Below are 20,468 nucleotides of genomic sequence, written 5' to 3'. Positions count from 1 at the left end.
ATGTCTCAACCAGCTCTGGGTGTAGATGTGGTCAATCCCGGTTCCATCACATGCCCTGTGTGAATTATTTAAGAATTGCTCTCTATTTCACTGTCTTTGTGTTTTGTTTTCGAAATTTATTTTTATAATGGGATTTATCGGATTTTCACTGCTGCATTTCCGCCGCTGTACACACGCTTGATTCTCTTACGGAGACATATATATCCATGGGTTTTAAGATTCTTCCTAGTCAGGTATATTCCTAGGCGTTGAATATGTGGTGTTGAGTCCATTTCGTTGAGCAAGGAGTAGGTCTTGTCTATTACATATTTGGCTTATGGAATGTTATCTGTGCTAATTTCAGTCTCTGGTTTTATGCAGCACCCCAATGCATCTTTCCCCATAAGCAAGCACTAGTTGGTTTTCTAAATTTGAGACCCTGTTCTTTTTTGTAATTCAGTTCATGTGTAGTCAAGTTTACATTCCGTGTATTAGTGATATCTTATGATGTTTCTTTTTCTGTGTGACGTAGTTCACGTAGAATCACCGTACCTGCATCCACCCACTATGCCGCTACGGGGCTGATGACACAGATTTCATTGCTGAGTGATATTGCATTGTACGTACGTGCCACAACTTCTTTATCCATTTTTTGCTTTCTGGGATATTTACCTGATACTGTAGACGAGCTTCTTGTGAACACAGCCGTCCCAAATATTGGGGTGGCTGTCTGTTTTTGATTTTAATTTCCGTAAGCTATAGGACCATAAGTGGAAGTGCCATAGGCTGTGTTGCTTTGTTTCTTACGTGTTTCAGGAAACACCATACACTTCTCCAGGGTGGCTGCTGGCAATTTACATCCTGCCAATCAGCATAACAAGGCTCCCTGTTCTCCATATCCTGTCCTACCTTTCTGGATTTTACACTTTTTTCAGATGGCCCTTTTGCCCGGGGGGCAGTGAGATTTCATTGTAGTGCAGATTTCCTTTACAGGCTTGCTTGGTTGGCCAAAAAGGGCGTATGCGTTTTTTCCTGAATATATTCAGGAAAAAACACATACGCCCTTTTTGGCCAAGTGCATCATTGTCGACGTTCTGCCTCTTTTCCTATGCTTTCAGGGCAATTCCAGTCTACCCCCTGCAATCGTTTTCCTGAAATTCAGCCCCGCTTTCAAGTCCCCTTCGCAGGCTTACTTCAGTATATTTTTGGAGGATAGCTGTCATTTATAACTCTGCAGGTTTCTGAAGTACAGTGCCCCTGAGCTCCTTTCTTCAACTCACTTTCTTGTGAGCTGGGCACAAAACCGCAGGATTGCTTCAGGCCCTAATCTGTTTCCAGCAGGGCACACTGAGCCTTTGTTTAATTCCTCTTCCTGGTGGGCAATGAGCGTTACATTTGCCCGTGCAGACACCTATAGCTAGTCTCTCATTGGTTCTCCCTATTCCTGTTCATCTTGCACAGAAATGGCAAGCTGTGCCAAACAGGAGGTTAAAGGCACTGACTCTCCAAGCGGGGAGAGTGTTAGTAAAGCATCTGGAATGGTGAACCCGAGGACCAGGATACGAAAACTGAGATGCATTTTAAATCGTTTCCCAATCACACGGTGGACAATACTCTGGGTTCCCATGAATGTTTTAGCTGGAGGAAGAATGCCGTGAACCTGGAGAGTTGGGACCCATGGAATGGGTACCATGCAGTATGACTTCAAAGGGTCTGCATTTGCTCACCGAAACTCAGCAGTGCTATCAGCCTGAAGTGTCCAGCCTTATGTCTCAACCAGCTCTGGGTGTAGATGTGGTCAATCCCGGTTGCATCACATGCCCTGAGTGAATTATTTAAGAATTGCTCTCTATTTCACTGTCTTTGTGTTTTTTTTTCGAAATTTATTTTGATAATGGGATTTATCGGATTTTCACTGCTGCATTTCCGCCGCTGTACACACGCTTGATTCTCTTACGGAGACATATATATCCATGGGTTTTAAGATTCTTCCTAGTCAGGTATATTCCTAGGCGTTGAATATGTGGTGTTGAGTCCATTTCGTTGAGCAAGGAGTAGGTCTTGTCTATTACATATTTGGCTTATGGAATGTTATCTGTGCTAATTTCAGTCTCTGGTTTTATGCAGCACCCCAACGCACCTTTCCCCATAAGCAAGCACTAGTTGGTTTTCTAAATTTGAGACCCTGTTCTGTTTTGTAATTCAGTTCATGTGTAGTCAAGTTTACATTCCGTGTATTAGTGATATCTTATGATGTTTCTTTTTCTGTGTGACGTAGTTCACGTAGAATCACCGTACCTGCATCCACTTACTATGCCGCTACGGGCCTGATGACACAGATTTCATTGCTGAGTGATATTGCATTGCACGTACGTGCCACAACTTCTTTATCCATTTTTTGCTTTCTGGGATATTTACCTGATACTGTAGACGAGCTTCTTGTGAACACAGCCGTCCCAAATATTGGGGTGGCTGTCTGTTTTTGATTTTAATTTCCGTAAGCTATAGGACCATAAGTGGAAGTGCCATAGGCTGTGTTGCTTTGTTTCTTATGTGTTTCAGGAAACACCATACACTGTTCCAGGGTGGCTGCTGGCAATTTACATCCTGCCAATCAGCATAACAAGGCTCCCTGTTCTCCATATCCTGTCCTAGCTTTCTGGATTTTACACTTTTTTCAGATGGCCCTTTTGCCCGGGGGGGCAGTGAGATTTCATTGTAGTGCAGATTTCCTTTACAGGCTTGCTTGGTTGGCCAAAAAGGGCGTATGCGTTTTTTCCTGAATATATTCAGGAAAAAACGCATACGCCCTTTTTGGCCAAGTGCATCATTGTCGACGTTGTGCCTCTTTTCCTATGCTTTCAGGGCAATTCCAGTCTACCCCCTGCAATCGTTTTCCTGAAATTCAACCCCGCTTTCAAGTCCCCTTCGCAGGCTTACTTCAATATATTTTTGGAGGATAGCTGTCATTTATAACTGTGCAGGTTTGTGAAGTACAGTGCCCCTGAGCTCCTTTCTTCAACTCGCTTTCTTGTGAGCTCTGCACAAAACCGCAGGATTGCTTCAGGCCCTAATCTGTTTCCAGCAGGGCACACTGAGCCTTTGTTTAATTCCTCTTCCTGGTGGGCAATGAGCGTTACATTTGCCCGTGCAGACACCTACAGCTAGTCTCTCATTGGTTCTCCCTATTCCTGTTCATCTTGCACAGAAATTGCAAGCTGTGCGAAACAGGAGGTTAAAGGCACTGACTCTCCACGCGGGGAGAGTGATAGTAAAGCATCTGGAATGGTGAACCCGAGGACCAGGATACGAAAACTGAGATGAATTTTAAATCATTTCCCAATCACACGGTGGACGATACTCTGGGTTTCCCATGCATGTTTTAGCTGGAGGAAGAATCCCTTGAAACTGGAGAGTTGGGACCCATGGAATGGGTACCATGCAGTATGACTTCAAAGGGTCTGCATTTGCTCACCGAAACTCACCAATGCTATCAGCCTGAAGTGTCCAGCCTTATGTCTCAACCAGCTCTGGGTGTAGATGTGGTCAATCCCGGTTGCATCACATGCCCTGAGTGAATTATTTAAGAATTGCTCTCTATTTCACTGTCTTTGTGTTTTGTTTTCGAAATTTATTTTGATAATGGGATTTATCGGATTTTCACTGCTGCGTTTCGGCCGCTGTACACACGCTTGATTCTCTTACGGAGACATATATATCCATGGGTTTTAAGATTCTTCCTAGTCAGGTATATTCCTAGGCGTTGAATATGTGGTGTTGGGTCCATTTCGTTGAGCAAGGAGTAGGTCTTGTCTATTACATATTTGGCTTATGGAAAGTTATCTGTGCTAATTTCAGTCTCTGGTTTTATGCAGCACCCCAACGCACCATTCCCCATAAGCAAGCACTAGTTGGTTTCCTAAATTTGAGACCCTGTTCTGTTTTGTAATTCAGTTCATGTGTAGTCAAGTTTACATTCCGTGTATTAGTGATATCTTATGATGTTTCTTTTTCTGTGTGACGTAGTTCACGTAGAATCACCGTACCTGCATCCACGCACTATGCCGCTATGGGCCTGATGACACAGATTTCATTGCTGAGTGATATTGCATTGTACGTACGTGCCACAACTTCTTTATCCATTTTTTGCTTTCTGGGATATTTACCTGATACTGTCGACGAGCTTTTTGTGAACACAGCCGTCCCAAATATTGGGGTGGCTGTCTGTTTTTGATTTTAATTTCTGTAAGCTATAGGACCATAAGTGGAAGTGCCATAGGCTGTGTTGCTTTGTTTCTTACGTGTTTCAGGAAACACCATACACTTCTCCAGGGTGGCTGCTGGCAATTTACATCCTGACAATTAGCATAACAAGGCTCCCTGTTCTCCATATCCTGTCTTACCTTTCTGGATTTTACACTTTTTTCAGATGGCCCTTTTGCCCGGGGGGGCAGTGAGATTTCATTGTAGTGCAGATTTCCTTTACAGGCTTGCTTGGTTGGCCAAAAAGGGCGTATGCGTTTTTTCCTGAATATATTCAGGAAAAAACGCATACGCCCTTTTTGGCCAAGTGCATCATTGTCGACGTTCTGCCTCTTTTCCTATGCTTTCAGGGCAATTCCAGTCTACCCCCTGCAATCGTTTTCCTGAAATTCAGCCCCGCTTTCAAGTCCCCTTCGCAGGCTTACTTCAATATATTTTTGGAGGATAGCTGTCATTTATAACTCTGCAGGTTTGTGAAGTACAGTGCCCCTGAGCTCCTTTCTTCAACTCGCTTTCTTGTGAGCTGGGCACAAAACCGCAGGATTGCTTCAGGCCCTAATATGTTTCCAGCAGTGCACACTGAGCCTTTGTTTAATTCCTCTTCCTGGTGGGCAATGAGCGTTACATTTGCCCGTGCAGACACCTACAGCTAGTCTCTCATTGGTTCTCCCTATTCCTGTTCATCTTGCACAGAAATGGCAAGCTGTGCCAAACAGGAGGTTAAAGGCACTGACTCTCCAAGCGGGGAGAGTGTTAGTAAAGCATTGGAATGGTGAACCCGAGGACCAGGATACGAAAACTGAGATGCATTTTAAATCGTTTCCCAATCACACGGTGGACGATACTCTGGGTTTCCCATGCATGTTTTAGCTGGAGGAAGAATGCCTTGAACCTGGAGAGTTGGGACCCATGGAATGGGTACCATGCAGTATGACTTCAAAGGGTCTGCATTTGCTCACCGAAACTCACCAGTGCTATCAGCCAGAAGTGTCCAGCCTTATGTCTCAACCAGCTCTGGGTGTAGATGTGGTCAATCCCGGTTGCATCACATGCCCTGAGTGAATTATTTAAGAATTGCTCTCTATTTCACTGTCTTTGTGTTTTGTTTTAGAAATTTATTTTGATAATGGGATTTATCGGATTTTCACTGCTGCATTTCCGCCGCTGTACACACGCTTGATTCTCTTACGGAGACATATATATCCATGGGTTTTAAGATTCTTCCTAGTCAGGTATATTCCTAGGCATTGAATATGTGGTGTGGAGTCCATTTCGTTGAGCAAGGAGTAGGTCTTGTCTATTACATATTTGGCTTATGGAATGTTATCTGTGCTAATTTCAGTCTCTGCTTTTATGCAGCACCCCAACGCACCTTTCCCCATAAGCAAGCACTAGTTGGTTTTCTAAATTTGAGACCCTGTTCTGTTTTGTAATTCAGTTCATGTGTAGTCAAGTTTACATTCCGTGTATTAGTGATATCTTAAGATGTTTCTTTTTCTGTGTGACGTAGTTCACGTAGAATCACCGTACCTGCATCCACTTACTATGCCGCTACGGGCCTGATGACACAGATTTCATTGCTGAGTGATATTGCATTGCACGTACGTGCCACAACTTCTTTATCCATTTTTTGCTTTCTGGGATATTTACCTGATACTGTAGACGAGCTTCTTGTGAACACAGCCGTCCCAAATATTGGGGTGGCTGTCTGTTTTTGATTTTAATTTCCGTAAGCTATAGGACCATAAGTGGAAGTGCCATAGGCTGTGTTGTTTGTTTCTTACATGTTTCAGGAAACACCATACACTTCTCCAGGGTGGCTGCTGGCAATTTACATCCTGCCAATCAGCATAACAAGGCTCCCTGTTCTCCATATCCTGTCCTACCTTTCTGGATTTTACACTTTTTTCAGATGGCCCTTTTGCCCGGGGGGGCAGTGAGATTTCATTGTAGTGCAGATTTCCTTTACAGGCTTGCTTGGTTGGCCAAAAAGGGCGTATGCGTTTTTTCCTGAATATATTCAGGAAAAAACGCATACGCCCTTTTTGGCCAAGTGCATCATTGTCGACGTTGTGCCTCTTTTCCTATGCTTTCAGGGCAATTCCAGTCTACCCCCTGCAATCGTTTTCCTGAAATTCAGCCCCGCTTTCAAGTCCCCTTCGCAGGCTTACTTCAATATGTTTTTGGAGGATAGCTGTCATTTATAACTCTGCAGGTTTGTGAAGTACAGTGCCCCTGAGCTCCTTTCTTCAACTCGCTTTCTTGTGAGCTGGGCACAAAACCGCAGGATTGCTTCAGGCCCTAATCTCTTTCCAGCAGGGCACACTGAGCCTTTGTTTAATTCCTCTTCCTGGTGGGCAATGAGCGTTACATTTGCCCGTGCAGACACCTACAGCTAGTCTCTCATTGGTTCTCCCTATTCCTGTTCATCTTGCACAGAAATTGCAAGCTGTGCGAAACAGGAGGTTAAAGGCACTGACTCTCCAAGCGGGGAGAGTGTTAGTAAAGCATCTGGAATGGTGAACCCGAGGACCAGGATACGAAAACTGAGATGAATTTTAAATCATTTCCCAATCACACGGTGGACGATACTCTGTGTTTCCCATGCATGTTATAGCTGGAGGAAGAATCCCTTGAACCTGGAGAGTTGGGACCCATGGAATGGGTACCATGCAGTATGACTTCAAAGGGTCTGCATTTGCTCACCGAAACTCACCAGTGCTATCAGCCTGAAGTGTCCAGCCTTATGTCTCAACCAACTCTGGGTGTAGATGTGGTCAATCCCGGTTGCATCACATGCCCTGAGTGAATTATTTAAGAATTGCTCTCTATTTCACTGTCTTTGTGTTTTTTTTTCGAAATTTATTTTGATAATGGGATTTATCGGATTTTCACTGCTGCATTTCCGCCGCTGTACACACGCTTGATTCTCTTACGGAGACATATATATCCATGGGTTTTAAGATTTTTCCTAGTCAGGTATATTCCTAGGCGTTGAATATGTGGTGTTGAGTCCATTTCGTTGAGCAAGGAGTAGGTCTTGTCTATTACATATTTGGCTTATGGAATGTTATCTGTGCTAATTTCAGTCTCTGGTTTTATGCAGCACCCCAACGCACCTTTCCCCATAAGCAAGCACTAGTTGGTTTTCTAAATTTGAGACCCTGTTCTGTTTTGTAATTCAGTTCATGTGTATTCAAGTTTTCATTCCGTGTATTAGTGATATCTTATGATGTTTCTTTTTCTGTGTGACGTAGTTCACGTAGAATCACCGTACCTGCATTCACTTACTATGCCGCTACCGGCCTGATGACACAGATTTCATTGCTGAGTGATATTGCATTGCAAGTACGTGCCACAACTTCTTTATCCATTTTTTGCTTTCTGGGATATTTACCTGATACTGTAGACGAGCTTCTTGTGAACACAGCCGTCCCAAATATTGGGGTGGCTGTCTGTTTTTGATTTTAATTTCCGTAAGCTATAGGACCATAAGTGGAAGTGCCATAGGCTGTGTTGCTTTGTTTCTTATGTGTTTCAGGAAACACCATACACTTCTCCAGGGTGGCTGCTGGCAATTTACATCCTGCCAATCAGCATAACAAGGCTCCCTGTTCTCCATATCCTGTCCTAGCTTTCTGGATTTTACACTTTTTTCAGATGGCCCTTTTGCCCGGGGGGGCAGTGAGATTTCATTGTAGTGCAGATTTCCTTTACAGGCTTGCTTGGTTGGACAAAAAGGGCGTATGCGTTTTTTCCTGAATATATTTGGCCGTTTTTGGCCAAGTGCATCATTGTCGACGTTGTGCCTCTTTTCCTATGCTTTCAGGGCAATTCCACTCCACCCCCTGCAATCGTTTTCCTGAAATTCAGCCCCGCTTTCAAGTCCCCTTCGCAGGCTTACTTCAATATATTTTTGGAGGATAGCTGTCATTTATAACTCTGCAGGTTTGTGGAGTACAGTGCCCCTGAGCTCCTTTCTTCAACTCGCTTTCTTGTGAGCTCTGCACAAAACCGCAGGATTGCTTCAGGCCCTAATCTGTTTCCAGCAGGGCACACTGAGCCTTTGTTTAATTCCTCTTCCTGGTGGGCAATGAGCGTTACATTTGCCCGTGCAGACACCTACAGCTAGTCTCTCATTGGTTCTCCCTATTCCTGTTCATCTTGCACAGAAATGGCAAGCTGTGTCAAACAGGAGGTTAAAGGCACTGACTTTCCAAGCGGGGAGAGTGTTAGTAAAGCATCTGGAATGGTGAACCCGAGGACCAGGATACGAAAACTGAGATGCATTTTAAATCGTTTCCCAATCACACGGTGGACGATACTCTGGGTTTCCCATGCATGTTTTAGCTGGAGGAAGAATGCCTTGAACCTGGAGAGTTGGGACCCATGGAATGGGTACCATGCAGTATGATTTCAAAGGGTCTGCATTTGCTCACCGAAACTCACCAGTGCTATCAGCCAGAAGTGTCCAGCCTTATGTCTCAACCAGCTCTGGGTGTAGATGTGGTCAATCCCGGTTGCATCACATGCCCTGAGTGAATTATTTAAGAATTGCTCTCTATTTCACTGTCTTTGTGTTTTGTTTTCGAAATTTATTTTGATAATGCGATTTATCGGATTTTCACTGCTGCATTTCCGCCGCTGTACACACGCTTGATTCTCTTACGGAGACATATATATCCATGGGTTTTAAGATTCTTCCTAGTCAGGTATATTCCTAGGCGTTGAATATGTGGTGTTGGGTCCATTTCGTTGAGCAAGGAGTAGGTCTTGTCTATTACATATTTGGCTTATGGAAAGTTATCTGTGCTAATTTCAGTCTCTGGTTTTATGCAGCACCCCAAGGCACCTTTCTCCATAAGCAAGCACTAGTTGGTTTTCTAAATTTGAGACCCTGTTCTTTTTTGTAATTCAGTTCATGTGTAGTCAAGTTTACATTCCGTGTATTAGTGATATCTTATGATGTTTCTTTTTCTTTGTGACGTAGTTCATGTAGAATCACCGTACCTGCATCCACTCACTATGCCGCTACGGGCCTGATGACACAGATTTCATTGCTGAGTGATATTGCATTGTACGTACGTGCCACAACTTCTTTATCCATTTTTTGCTTTCTGGGATATTTACCTGATACTGTAGACGAGCTTCTTGTGAACACAGCCGTCCCAAATATTGGGGTGGCTGTCTGTTTTTGATTTTAATTTCCGTAAGCTATAGGACCATAAGTGGAAGTGCCATAGGCTGTGTTGCTTTGTTTCTTACGTGTTTCATGAAACACCATACACTTCTCCAGGGTGGCTGCTGGCAATTTACATCCTGCCAATCAGCATAACAAGGCTCCCTGTTCTCCATATCCTGTCCTACCTTTCTGGATTTTACACTTTATTCAGATGGCCCTTTTGCCCGGGGGGGCAGTGAGATTTCATTGTAGTGCAGATTTCCTTTACAGGCTTGCTTGGTTGGCCAAAAAGGGCGTATGCGTTTTTTCCTGAATATATTCAGGAAAAAACGCATACGCACTATTTGGCCAAGTGCATCATTGTCGACGTTCTGCCTCTTTTCCTATGCTTTCAGGGCAATTCCAGTCTACCCCCTGCAATCGTTTACCTGAAATTCAGCCCCGCTTTCAAGTCCCCTTCGCAGGCTTACTAAAATATATTTTTGGAGGATAGCTGTCATTTATAACTCTGCAGGTTTGTGAAGTATAGTGCCCCTGAGCTCCTTTCTTCAACTCGCTTTCTTGTGAGCTGGGCACCAAACCGCAGGATTGCTTCAGGCCCTAATCTGTTTCCAGCAGGGCACACTGAGCCTTTGTTTAATTCCTCTTCCTGGTGGGCAAAGAGTGTTACATTTGCCCGTGCAGACACCTACAGCTAGTCTCTCATTGGTTCTCCCTATTCCTGTTCATCTTGCATAGAAATGGCAAGCTGTGCCAAACAGGAGGTTAAAGGCACTGACTCTCCAAGCGGGGAGAGTGTTAGTAAAGCATCTGGAATGGTGAACCCGAGGACCAGGAAACGAAAACTGAGATGCATTTTAAATCGTTTCCCAATCACACGGTGGATGATACTCTGGGTTTCCCATGCATGTTTTAACTGGAGGAAGAAATCCTTGAACCTGGAGAGTTGGGACCCATGGAATGGGTACCATGCAGTATGACTTCAAAGGGTCTGCATTTGCTCACCGAAACTCAACAATGCTATCAGCCTGAAGTGTCCAGACTTATGTCTCAACCAGCTCTGGGTGTGGATGTGGTCAATCCCGGTTGCATCACATGCCCTGAGTGAATTATTTAAGAATTGCTCTCTATTTCACTGTTTTGTGCTTTGTTTTCGAAATTTATTTTGATAATGGGATTTATCGGATTTTCACTGCTGCGTTTCGGTCGCTGTACACACGCTTGATTCTCTTACGGAGACATATATATCCATGGGTTTTAAGATTCTTCCTAGTCAGGTATATTCCTAGGCGTTGAATATGTGGTGTTGGGTCCATTTTGTTGAGCAAGGAGTAGGTCTTGTCTATTACATATTTGGCTTATGGAAAGTTATCTGTGCTAATTTCAGTCTCTGGTTTTATGCAGCACCCCAACGCACCATTCCCCATAAGCAAGCACTAGTTGGTTTCCTAAATTTGAGACCCTGTTCTGTTTTGTAATTCAGTTCATGTGTAGTCAAGTTTACATTCCGTGTATTAGTGATATCTTATGATGTTTCTTTTTCTGTGTGACGTAGTTCACGTAGAATCACCGTACCTGCATCCACGCACTATGCCGCTATGGGCCTGATGACACAGATTTCATTGCTGAGTGATACTGCATTGCACGTACATGCCACAACTTCTTTATCCATTTTTTGCTTTCTGGGATATTTACCTGGTACTGTAGACGAGCTTCTTGGGAACACAGCCGTCCCAAACTTTGGGGTGGCTCTCTGTTTTTGATTTTAATTTCCCTAAGGAATAGGACCATAAGTGCAATTGCCATAGGCTGTGTTGCTTTATTTCTTACGTGTTTCAGGAAACACCATACACTGCTCCAAGGTGGCTGTTGGCAATTTACATCCTGCCAATCAGCATAACAAGGCTCCCTGTTCTCCATATCCTGTCCTACCTTTCTGGATTTCACAATTTGTTCAGATGGCCCTCTTGCCCGGGGGGCAGTGAGACTTCATTGTAATGCAGATTTCCTTTACAGGCTTGCTTCGTTGGCCAAAAAGGGCGTATGCGTTTTTTCCTGAATATATTCAGGAAAAAACGCATACGCCCTTTTTGGCCAAGTGCATCATTGTCGACGTTGTGCCTCTTTTCCTATGCTTTCAGGGCAATTCCAGTCTGCCACCTGCAATCGTTTTCCTGAAATTCTGCCCCGCTTTCAAGTCCCCTACGCAGGCTTACTTCAGTATACTTTTGGAAGATAGCTGTCATTTATAACTCTGCACGTTTGTGAATTACAGTGCCCCTGAGCTCCTTTCTTCAACTCGCTTTCTTGTGAGCTGGGCACAAAACCGCAGGATTGCTTCAGGCCCTAATCTGTTTCCAGCAGGGCACACTGAGCCTTTGTTTAATTCCTCTTCCTGGTGGGCAATGAGCGTTACATTTGCCCGTGCAGACACCTACAGCTAGTCTCTCATTGGTTCTCCCTATTCCTGTTCATCTTGCACAGAAATTGCAAGCTGTGCCAAAGAGGAGGTTAAAGGCACTGACTCTCCAAGCGGGGAGAGTGTTAGTAAAGCATCTGGAATGGTGAACCCGAGGACCAGGATACGAAAACTGAGATGCATTTTAAATCGTTTCCCAATCACACGGTGGACGATACTCTGGGTTTCCCATGCATGTTTTAGCTGGAGGAAGAATCCCTTGAACCTGAAGAGTTGGGAACCATGGAATAGGTACCATGCAGTATGACTTCAAAGGGTCTGCATTTGCTCACCGAAACTCACCAATGCTATTAGCCTGAAGTGTCCAGCCTTATGTCTCAATCAGCTCTGGGTGTAGATGTGGTCAATCCCGGTTGCATCACATGCCCTGAGTGAATTATTTAAGAATTGCTCTCTATTTCACTGTCTTTGTGTTTTGTTTTCGAAATTTATTTTGATAATGGGATTTATCGGATTTTCACTGCTGCGTATCGGCCGCTGTACACACGCTTGATTCTCTTACGGAGACATATATATCCATGGGTTTTAAGATTCTTCCTAGTCAGGTATATTCCTAGGCGTTGAATATGTGGTGTTGAGTCCATTTCGTTGAGCAAGGAGTAGGTCTTGTCTATTACATATTTGGCTTATGGAATGTTATCTGTGCTAATTTCAGTCTCTGGTTTTATGCAGAACCCCAAGGCACCTTTCCCCATAAACAAGCACTAGTTGGTTTTCTAAATTTGAGACCCTGTTCTGTTTTGTAATTCAGTTCATGTGTAGTCAAGTTTACATTCCGTGTATTAGTGATATCTTATGATGTTTCTATTTCTCTGTGACGTAGTTCACGTAGAATCACCGTACCTGCATCCACTTACTATGCCGCTACTGGCCTGATGACACAGATTTCATTGCTGAGTGATATTGCATTGCACGTACGTGCCACAACTTCTTTATCCATTTTTTGCTTTCTGGGATATTTACCTGATACTGTAGACGAGCTTCTTGTGAACACAGCCGTCCCAAATATTGGGGTGGCTGTCTGTTTTTGATTTTAATTTCCGTAAGCTATAGGACCATAAGTGGAAGTGCCATAGGCTGTGTTGCTTTGTTTCTTACGTGTTTCAGGAAACACCATACACTTATCCAGGGTGGCTGCTGGCAATTTACATCCTGCCAATCAGCATAACAAGGCTCCCTGTTCTCCATATCCTGTCCTACCTGTCTGGATTTTACACTTTTTTCAGATGGCCCTTTTGCCCGGGTGGCAGTGAGACTTCATTGTAGTGCAGATTTCCTTTACAGGCTTGCTTGGTTGGCCAAAAAGGGCGTATGCGTTTTTTCCTGAATATATTCAGGAAAAAACGCATACGCCCTTTTTGGCCAAGTGCATCATTGTCGACGTTGTGCCTCTTTTCCTATGCTTTCAGGGCAATTCCAGTCTACCCCCTGCAATCGTTTTCCTGAAATTCAGCCCCGCTTTCAAGTCCCCTTCGCAGGCTTACTTCAATATATTTTTGGAGGATAGCTGTCATTTATAACTCTGCAGGTTTGTGAAGTACAGTGCCCCTGAGCTCCTTTCTTCAACTCACTTTCTTGTGAGCTGGGCACAAAACCGCAGGATTGCTTCAGGCCCTAATCTGTTTCCAGCAGGGCACACTGAGCCTTTGTTTAATTCCTCTTCCTGGTGGGCAATGAGCGTTACATTTGCCCGTGCAGACACCTACAGCTAGTCTCTCATTGGTTCTCCCTATTCCTGTTCATCTTGCACAGAAATTGCAAGCTGTGCCAAACAGGAGGTTAAAGGCACTGACTCTCCAAGCGGGGAGAGTGTTAGTAAAGCATCTGGAATGGTGAACCCGAGGACCAGGAAACGAAAACTGAGATGCATTTTAAATCGTCTCCCAATCACACCGTGGATGATACTCTGGGTTTCCCATGCATGTTTTAGCTGGAGGAAGAATCCCTTGAACCTGGAGAGTTGGGACCCATGGAATGGGTACCATGCAGTATGACTTCAAAGGGTCTGCATTTGCTCACCGAAACTCACCAATGCTATCAGCCTGAAGTGTCCAGCCTTATGTCTCAACCAGCTCTGGGTGTAGATGTGGTCAATCCCGGTTGCATCACATGCCCTGAGTGAATTATTTAAGAATTGCTCTCTATTTCACTGTCTTTGTGTTTTGTTTTCGAAATTTATTTTGATAATGGGATTTATCGGATTTTCACTGCTGCGATTCGGCCGCTGTACACACGCTTGATTCTCTTACGGAGACATATATATCCATGGGTTTTAAGATTCTTCCTAGTCAGGTATATTCCTAGGCGTTGAATATGTGGTGTTGGGTCCATTTCGCTGAGCATGGAGTAGGTCTTGTCTATTACATATTTGGCTTATGGAAAGTTATCTGTGCTAATTTCAGTCTCTGGTTTTATGCAGCACCCCAAGGCACCTTTCCCCATAAGCAAGCACTAGTTGGTTTTCTAAATTTGAGACCCTGTTCTGTTTTGTAATTCAGTTCATGTGTAGTCAAGTTTACATTCCGTGTATTAGTGATATCTTATGATGTTTCTTTTTCTGTGTGACGTAGTTCACGTAGAATCACCGTACCTGCATCCACTCACTATGCCGCTATGGGCCTGATGACACAGATTTCATTGCTGAGTGATATTGCATTGTACGTACGTGCCACAACTTCTTTATCCATTTTTTGCTTTCTGGGATATTTACCTGATACTGTAGACGAGCTTCTTGTGAACACAGCCGTCCCAAATATTGGGGTGGCTGTCTGTTTTTGATTTTTATTTCCGTAAGCTATAGGACCATAAGTGGAAGTGCCATAGGCTGTGTTGCTTGGTTTCTTACGTGTTTCAGGAAACACCATACACTTCTCCAGGGTGGCTGCTGGCAATTTACATCCTGCCAATCAGCATAACAAGGCTCCCTGTTCTCCATATCCTGTCCTACCTTTCTGGATTTTACACTTTTTTCAGATGGCCCTTTTGCCCGGGGGGGGCAGTGAGATTTCATTGTAGTGCAGATTTCCTTTACAGGCTTGCTTGGTTGGCCAAAAAGGGCGTATGCGTTTTTTCCTAAATATATTCAGGAAAAAACGCATACGCCCTTTTTGGCCAAGTGCATCATTGTCGACGTTCTGCCTCTTTTCCTATGCTTTCAGGGCAATTCCAGTCTACCCCCTGCAATCGTTTACCTGAAATTCAGCCCCGCTTTCAAGTCCCCTTCGCAGGCTTACTTCAGTATATTTTTGGAGGATAGCTGTCATTTATAACTCTGCAGGTTTGTGAAGTACAGTGCCCCTGAGCTCCTTTCTTCAACTCGCTTTCTTGTGAGCTGGGCACAAAACCGCAGGATTGCTTCAGGCCCTAATCTGTTTCCAGCAGGGCACACTGAGCCTTTGTTTAATTCCTCTTCCTGGTGGGCAATGAGCGTTACATTTGCCCGTGCAGACACCTACAGCTAGTCTCTCATTGGTTCTCCTTATTCCTGTTCATCTTGCACAGAAATGGCAAGCTGTGCCAAACAGGAGGTTAAAGGCAATGACTCTCCAAGCGGGGAGAGTGTTAGTAAAGCATCTGGAATGGTGAACCCGAGGACCAGGATACGAAAACTGAGATGCATTTTAAATCGTTTCCCAATCACACGGTGGACGATACTCTGGGTTTCCCATGCATGTTTTAGCTGGAGGAAGAATGCCTTGAACCTGGAGAGTTGGGACCCATGGAATGGGTACCATGCAGTATGACTTCAAAGGGTCTGCATTTGCTCACCGAAACTCACCAGTGCAATCAGCCTGAAGTGTCCAGCCTTATGTCTCAACCAGCTCTGGGTGTAGATGTGGTCAATCCTGTTTGCATCACATGCCCTGAGTGAATTATTTAAGAATTGCTCTCTATTTCACTGTCTTTGTGTTTTGTTTTCGAAATTTATTTTGATAATGGGATTTTTCGGATTTTCACTGCTGCGTTTCGGCCGCTGTACACACCCTTGATTCTCTTACGGAGACATATATATCCATGGGTTTTAAGATTCTTCCTAGTCAGGTATATTCCTAGGCGTTGAAAATGTGGTGTTGAGTCCATTTCGCTGAGCAAGGAGTAGGTCTTGTCTATTACATATTTGGCTTATGGAATGTTATCTGTGCTAATTTCAGTCTCTGGTTTTATGCAGCACCCCAACGCACCTTTCCCCATAAGCAAGCACTAGTTGGTTTTCTAAATTTGAGACCCTGTTCTGTTTTGTAATTCAGTTCATGTGTAGTCAAGTTTACATTCCGTGTATTAGTGATATCTTATGATGTTTCTTTTTCTGTGTGACGTAGTTCACGTAGAATCACCGTACCTGCATCCACTCACTATTCCGCTACGGGCCTGATGACACAGATTTCATTGCTGAGTGATATTGCATTGTACGTACGTGCCACAACTTCTTCATCCATTTTTTGCTTTCTGGGATATTTACCTGATACTGTAGACGAACTTCTTGTGAACGCAGCCGTCCCATATATTTGGGTGGCTGTCTGTTTTTGATTTTAATTTCCGTAAGCTATAGGACCATAAGTGGAAGTGCCATAGGCTGTGTTGCTTTGTTTCTTACGTGTTTCAGGAAACACCATACACTTCTCCAGGGTGGCTGCTGGCAATTTACATCCTGCCAATCAGCATAACAAGGCTCCCTGTTCTCCATATCCTGCCCTACCTTTCTGGATTTTACACTTTTTTCAGATGGCCCTTTTGCCCGGGGGGCAGTGAGACTTCATTGTAGTGCAGATTTCCTTTACAGGCTTGCTTGGTTGGCCAAAAAGGGCGTATGCATGTTTTCCTGAATATATTCAGGAAAAAACGCATACGCCCTTTTTGGCCAAGTGCATCATTGTCGACGTTCTGCCTCTTTTCCTATGCTTTCAGGGCAATTCCAGTCTACCCACTGCAATCGTTTTCCTGAAATTCTGCCCCGCTTTCAAGTCCCCTTTGCAGGCTTACTTCAATATACTTTTGGAAGTTAGCTGTCATTTATAACTCTGCAGGTTTGTGAATTACATTGTCCCTGAGCTCCTTTCTTCAACTCGCTTTCTTGTGACCTGGGCACAAAACCGCAGGATTGCTTCAGGCCCTAATCTGTTTCCAGCAGGGCACACTGAGCCGTTGTTTAATTCCTCTTCCTGGTGGGCAATGAGCGTTACATTTGCCCGTGCAGACACCTACAGCTAGTCTCTCATTGGTTCTCCCTATTCCTGTTCATCTTGCACAGAAATTGCAAGCTGTGCCAAAGAGGAGGTTAAAGGCACTGACTCTCCAAGCGGGGAGAGTGTTAGTAAAGCATCTGGAATGGTGAACCTGAGGACCAGGATACGAAAACTGAGATGCATTTTAAATCGTTTCCCAATCACACGGTGGACGATAATCTGGGTTTCCCATGCATATTTTAGCTGGAGGAAGAATGCCTTGAACCTGGAGAGTTGGGACCCATGGAATGGGTACCATGCAGTATGACTTCAAAGGGTCTGCATTTGCTCACCGAAACTCACCAATGCTATCAGCCTGAAGTGTCCAGCCTTATGTCTCAACCAGCTATGGGTGTAGATGTGGTCAATCCCGGTTGCATCACATGCCCTGAGTGAATTATTTAAGAATTGCTCTCTATTTCACTGTCTTTGTGCTTTGTTTTCGAAATTTATTTTGAGAATGGGATTTATCGGATTTTCACTGCTGTGTTTCGGCCGCTGTACACACGCTTGATTCTCTTACGGAGACATATATATCCATGGGTTTTAAGATTCTTCCTAGTCAGGTATATTCCTAGGCGTTGAATATGTGGTGTTGGGTCCATTTCGTTGAGCAAGGAGTAGGTCATTTCTATTACATATTTGGCCTAAGGAAAGTTATCTGTGCTAATTTCAGTCTCTGGTTTTATGCAGCACCCCAAGGCGCCTTTCCCCATAAGCAAGCACTAGTTGGTTTTCTAAATTTGAGACCCTGTTCTGTTTTGTAATTCAGTTCATGTGTAGTCAAGTTTACATTCCGTGTATTAGTGATATCTTATGATGTTTCTTTTTCTGTGTGACGTAGTTCACGTAGAATCACCGTACCTGCATCCACTCACTATGCCGCTATGGGCCTGATGACACAGATTTCATTGCTGAGTGATATTGCATTGTACGTACGTGCCACAACTTCTTTATCCATTTTTTGCTTTCTGGGATATTTACCTGATACTGTAGACGAGCTTCTTGTGAACACAGCTGTCCCAAATATTGGGGTGGCTGTCTGTTTTTGATTTTAATTTCCGTAAGCTATAGGACCATAAGTGGAAGTGCCATAGGCTGTGTTGCTTGGTTTCTTACGTGTTTCAGGAAACACCATACACTTCTCCAGGGTGGCTGCTGGCAATTTACATCCTGCCAATCAGCATAACAAGGCTCCCTGTTCTCCATATCCTGTCCTACCTTTCTGGATTTTACACTTTTTTCAGATGGCCCTTTTGCCCGGGGGGGCAGTGAGATTTCATTGTAGTGCAGATTTCCTTTACAGGCTTGCTTGGTTGGCCAAAAAGGGCGTATGCATGTTTTCCTGAATATATTCAGGAAAAAACGCATACGCCCTTTTTGGCCAAGTGCATCATTGTCGACGTTCTGCCTCTTTTCCTATGCTTTCAGGGCAATTCCAGTCTACCCACTGCAATCGTTTTCCTGAAATTCTGCCCCGCTTTCAAGTCCCCTTTGCAGGCTTACTTCAATATACTTTTGGAAGATAGCTGTCATTTATAACTCTGCAGGTTTGTGAATTACATTGTCCCTGAGCTCCTTTCTTCAACTCGCTTTCTTGTGACCTGGGCACAAAACCGCAGGATTGCTTCAGGCCCTAATCTGTTTCCAACAGGGCACACTGAGCCGTTGTTTAATTCCTCTTCCTGGTGGGCAATGAGCGTTACATTTGCCCGTGCAGACACCTACAGCTAGTCTCTCATTGGTTCTCCCTATTCCTGTTCATCTTGCACAGAAATTGCAAGCTGTGCCAAAGAGGATGTTAAAGGCAGTGACTCTCCAAGCGGGGAGAGTGTTAGTAAAGCATCTGGAATTGTGAACCTGAGGAACAGGATACGAAAACTGAGATGCATTTTAAATCGTTTCCCAATCACACGGTGGACGATAATCTGGGTTTCCCATGCATATTTTAGCTGGAGGTAGAATGCCTTGAACCTGGAGAGTTGGGACCCATGGAATGGGTACCATGCAGTATGACTTCAAAGGGTCTGCATTTGCTCACCGAAACTCACCAATGCTATCAGCCTGAAGTGTCCAGCCTTATGTCTCAACCAGCTCTGGGTGTAGATGTGGTCAATCCCGGTTGCATCACATGCCCTGAGTGAATTATTTAAGAATTGCTCTCTATTTCACTGTCTTTGTGCTTTGTTTTCGAAATTTATTTTGAGAATGGGATTTATCGGATTTTCACTGCTGTGTTTCGGCCGCTGTACACACGCTTGATTCTCTTACGGAGACATATATATCCATGGGTTTTAAGATTCTTCCTAGTCAGGTATATTCCTAGGCGTTGAATATGTGGTGTTGGGTCCATTTCGTTGAGCAAGGAGTAGGTCTTTTCTATTACATATTTGGCCTAAGGAAAGTTATCTGTGCTAATTTCAGTCTCTGGTTTTATGCAGCACCCCAAGGCGCCTTTCCCCATAAGCAAGCACTAGTTGGTTTTCTAAATTTGAGACCCTGTTCTGTTTTGTAATTCAGTTCATGTGTAGTCAAGTTTACATTCCGTGTATTAGTGATATCTTATGATGTTTCTTTTTCTGTGTGACGTAGTTCACGTAAAATCACCGTACCTGCATCCACTCACTATACCGCTACGGGCCTGATGACACAGATTTCATTGCTGAGTTATATTGCATTGTACGTACGTGCCACAACTTCTTTATCCATTTGTTGCTTTCTGGGATATTTACCTGATACTGTAGACGAGCTTCTTGTGAACACAGCCGTCCCAAATATTGGGGTGGCTGTCTGTTTTTGATTTTAATTTCCGTAAGCTATAGGACCATAAGTGGAAGTGCCATAGGTTGTGTTGCTTTGTTTCTTACGTGTTTCAGGAAACACCATACACTTCTCCAGAGTGGCTGCTGACAATTTACATCCTGCCAATCAGCATAACAAGGCTCCCTGTTCTCCATATCCTGTCCTACCTTTCTGGATTTTACACTTTTTTCAGATGGCCCTCTTGCCCGGGGGGCAGTGAGACTTCATTGTAGTGCAGATTTCCTTTACAGGCTTGCTTGGTTGGACAAAAAGGGCATATGCGTTTTTTCCTGAATATATTCAGGAAAAAACGCATACGCCCTTTTTGGCCAAGTGCATCATTGTCGACGTTGTGCCTCTTTTCCTATACTTTCAGGGCAATTCCTGTCTACCCCCTGCAATCGTTTTCCTGAAATTCTGCCCCGCTTTCAAGTCCCCTTCGGAGGCTTACTTCAATATACTTTTGGAAGATAGCTGTCATTTATAACTCTGCAGGTTTGTGAATTACAGTGCCCCTGAGCTCCTTTCTTCAACTCGCTTT

Source organism: Phocoena phocoena, chromosome 3 (genome assembly GCF_963924675.1).
Source record: "Phocoena phocoena chromosome 3, mPhoPho1.1, whole genome shotgun sequence".
Taxonomy (NCBI): Eukaryota; Metazoa; Chordata; class Mammalia; order Artiodactyla; family Phocoenidae; genus Phocoena; species Phocoena phocoena.
Note: the sequence above shows the minus strand (reverse complement) of the source record.